General features: G+C 37.0%; 1 pseudogene; it reads left to right on the top strand.

Moving 5' to 3' along the window:
• The first annotated feature begins 435 nt into the window (after positions 1 to 435).
• Positions 436 to 1,382, top strand: LOC141370438 (olfactory receptor 51G2-like; annotated as a pseudogene).
• The last annotated feature ends 3,029 nt before the right edge of the window (positions 1,383 to 4,411 follow it).

A 4,411-nucleotide genomic window follows, 5' to 3' on the forward strand; every position in this document is an offset into this window, starting at 1 on the left:
GGCAAGTAAGTTAGCCTGGCATGGTGTGCCACTGTAATTACAATAACAGGTATGAATATGCATGGATTTTGGAATTTTAAAAGAAATTTATTTGAAGTACATTATGTATTTTGGATTTTTTATTTTAAAAAATCATCATATGAATTAAAGGACTTAGATAAACTAAATATCACGTGAACATTTTTTCCTTCATTTTTCCTTTAAAAAGCCACAGTATCTGGAGAATTTGATTCAAAAAATAGATCTTGTTTTTTAATCTAGAGGCTCAGATACTCTGTATTGAGAAACAGCATTTAAACTCATAATAGATACAAATCAGGGTCAGTCAGTTTAAAATAAAAGGTATTGTGAGTTGTCAAATGCTCAAGTCAAATTTTAACAACTGTGTGTGAGACAATAAATTTCATTCTAGGAAAGGCATGCAGCGCTGGCATCATGTTGCCCACCAATAGCACCAAAGCCATATTCTCCACCTTCCTGGTGACAGGCATACCTGGGCTGGAGACTGTGCACATCTGGATCTCCATACCCTTCTGCACCACGTTCTTCATTACCTTGGTGGGCAATGTGACCATCATGACAGTTACCTGCAGGGAACAGACCCTCCATATGCCCATGTACCTCTTCCTGGCCATGCCAGCTGACTCTGATCTGGGTCTCTCCCTCTTCTCTTTCCCCACAAGGCTGGGGATCTTCTGGCTGGATGCTTGAGAGCTCACCTTCTCTGCTTGCTTCACCCAAATGTTTTTTATTCACACTTTCCAGGATTTTGAGTCAGCTATCATACTGGCAATGGCCTTTGACAGCCATTTCTCATCCATTGCACTATTCTTCCATTCTCGCCGACAGTGTAATTTCCAGGATAGTTTTGGCCATTGTCGTGTGAAACTTGACTGTACAAATACCTCTCCCTAACCTCTTGAGAAGGCTGTGCGTCTGTCATTCCAATATACTATCTGCATCCTGGCATTATAAGGCTCTCTTGCTCCAGCACCAGGATCAATAGCATGTTTGGACTGTTTGTGGTATTATCCACTATGGGACTTGATTTTCTTCTCATTCTCTTTTCCTATGTCCTGATACTGAAAACAGTACTGAGCATTGCATCCTATGGTGGCCGCCTCAAGGCTCTCAACACCTATATTTCCCACATCTGTGCTGTGATTCTCTTCTTCACCCCCATGATCTGCTTGTCTGCACCATACCGCTTTGGCCCAAAACTTCCCTCACATATCTATGTGATCATGGCTAACATGCATTTCCTCATTCCTCCTGTGATGAACCCCATTGTGTATGTGGTGAAAGCCAAACAGATGCAAGATAAAATTCTGAAACTCTTCATCAAAAAAGGACCAGAATCCCAAGTCACATTTAAAACATGAACGAGCCCTATCCTTACAGAGAAAGAATGCTTCATGAAGAGCTTGCTGATACTCCAAATGCCCACAAAGATTCTGTTTGGCTGACTCTTCTGAATTACATGGAATATTGTGTTGGCTATCCTGTAAAACTATTTCTATTCTCTGATTTGAACAAATGTACATTGAACAAAAAAAAAATATTCAGGAAATTGAAAATCTGAAATAATGGACTGTTCTCATTATTTCTTCGTCCAAATGGTTCACATGTTTTAGTCAGAGAAGTTTGTAGTCTGATAGTTCATCATGGACAGAGCGAATAAAGTACTTCTTGTTATCATCTGTATATGTATCGCCCTTGATGTGGTGATAATTTTTTAGTGAATACCGACTCTGTCCTTGACTTTCTGAGAAACTGGAGATATATTATTAAATTAAACACAGTTCTTGCCTTCATAGTGCTTTGTTTTCTTGATGATATTATTGTTGAAGTAAGGAGTAACAGGAAAGAAACAAACAAGTGGATATCTAATATTGCTATTGAAAAAAACACTATAAAACCATGAAATTTACAATACCAACAATCTCTACCTAAATTGGATGTACCAACATTTCTCTTGCCAGACTCTAAAAATCACCATCATTTGGAAAAAGTACAATGTTTAATTCTAGTATGTCAATCTGTCGTATCATATTCTGTCTTTCAAGCATGTTCACTCCTTGACTTCACAGCATCTGGACTTTGGGGTTGAGGTCTCTAGTCCCAAATCCCTCAAACGCTCACCCTCGCTAATTCCATGACAGCCATTGTTTTATCATCGTCTTTCATATTCACCATGGATCACACATACTCCAATACTCCAGGAAAAGCTCCATCAGCATTCATTCTTTCTTGTTTTTTATACGTTGCAATTGTAAACTTAACTTTGGAATCAACTTAAATAGCTTATATTTTTTACTCTTACACCTGTGCTTTTGAGTTCTCCCTGAGAATAACATGAGATTTTTCATATTGTAATGACTACAAATTAATGATCTTCAATTCATTTGGTTTTTCTGTGTCTGGATATATATTTTTTAAACCCTGCAGATCAGAGGTTGAGAATGATTCTGGTGGCCACCCTGAGGCCATCCAAATGCCTTGAAGAACAGCAGGAGCCTAGCAGTGTGTATTCTAGTCCTGCATTTCCTAGAAAGACCCTGCAAGTTTCTTTCTCTTGAAAAGGAGCGGGGGGTGCTGAAATAGATCATCTTGGCCTATTCTGTAAATTTCAGGGGACAGTTTAAAATATGTGTTACACTTCAAGTATTTATCCTCAAAACTTTAGCTCCTTAACATTAAAGAGAGATTTACTTCCTATTTGCACTTTTCTGCTTGTTTACATTTTTTACTCAGGGCTTAACATCTTATTATGTTTGGTTTTTACCTTAGTTGTCTTACATTGTCTGAAATGTAGAAAGAGTATTAAAACAGATAAATTTCCTTGATAGAGATCATTTAGGCCATAGTGCAATCAAACAATACAAATCCTGATGGAAACTTCTCAGATACAAACATGACTACAGTTAAACAGATGTACCATGTAATAGAACTTGTTATCATGGTTCTAAACTATGCATAATCATTTTTCAATATTTCAGTCATTAGGGGAGTATGATTAATAGACATGTAATGTAATAAGCAAAATACATAGTAAGAATAGATGCACAAATAATACTTAATAAAGAGAATATTTACAAAATTAAAAATAGTAACCATTCCTGTAACCTGGGATTTTAAGCCTATACCGGGTTTGTGGTGAAAAAGTTGCCACCAATGCTAACATGTTGAGAACCCCTGAACACCCAGTTTTTTGGACTAGTGTTATAGAAGGTTCTTATCTCTTCAGCCATGTCAAGACTCTGAAGGGCTTGGCCTCACTTATATTTACCCAATTGTAAAGCAAACCTGCTTTATGCATCCTTGAAGAGAGGAAAATTCAATGGGCTTCTTCTGCCCCTGCTGGTGTCCAGGGGGGACCATTAGAGGGACTACCTAGCAACGAGTGAGATCATTTAATTTATTGTCCAAAGCAGGCTGTGTGTGGGTGTCCTGTAAATAATGGATGATACTCATAATCTAGCAAAAACCTGGACTGTTATAGACATCTTATGTAATGTAATAAGCAAAATACATAGTAAAATAGATACACAGATAGTATATAATAAAGAGAACATTTACACAATTAATAATAGTAACTTTTCCTGTAACCTGGGATTTTAAGCCTATACTGGGCCACCCAGGCATCCCTCAACCGCATTTTTAACCTCACTTTTATATCTTTTTTTCCTCCTGAATATTGGCCCACCAAATATCTCGACATTTCACTTGTGAACGAATATGTTACCTTACATGGCAAAAGGAACGTTGCAGATATGTTTAACTTAAGGATCTTTAAAATGGGAAGATTATCCTGAATTTTCTGCGTGGGTCTGATGTAGTAACCAGGTTCCCATAAGAGGGAGGCAGGAAGTCAGAGAAGAGAGAAGACAGTATATTGATGGTTTTAAAGATAGAGGACTGAGTCCATGAGCCAAGGAATGCAGATACTGCCTAGTAACTAGAAACTAGAAAAGGCAAGACAACGGATTGTTTTTCATAGCCCCCAGAAAGAATATGACCTGCAGATACATTGATTTTAGCCCTGCAAAATCATTTTATAGGTTTAATCTCCAGAACTATAAAACAACAATACTGTATTTTTTTATACCGTTGCGTTTGTGGTAATTTGTTATAGCAGCAATAGGAAATTAATACACTTGCCTTACCAAGCATGAATTTACTATGCTTCCTTAATTTAGAATCCTTAGAAATAATTTTATCTAATAACTCCTTTTCCACTAGCTGCTTTGCAACAGTTTAAAAAATTATTTAAGACTCTTTCTTCATAAAATAAACTCTTACCTAAAATATGGCCAATCCCTAGGTACTTAATCTATTTTCCCCCTTTGGCTCATAAATAAGCTACTGGAAAAAATGTGCATTAATTGTCTTAATTTTCTCCCTCTTGTCA

The sequence above is a fragment of the Callorhinus ursinus genome, unplaced genomic scaffold, assembly GCF_003265705.2.
Source record: "Callorhinus ursinus isolate GAN/ISIS: 27379988/994484 unplaced genomic scaffold, GSC_fseal_2.0 scaffold35, whole genome shotgun sequence".
Classification (NCBI taxonomy): Eukaryota; Metazoa; Chordata; class Mammalia; order Carnivora; family Otariidae; genus Callorhinus; species Callorhinus ursinus.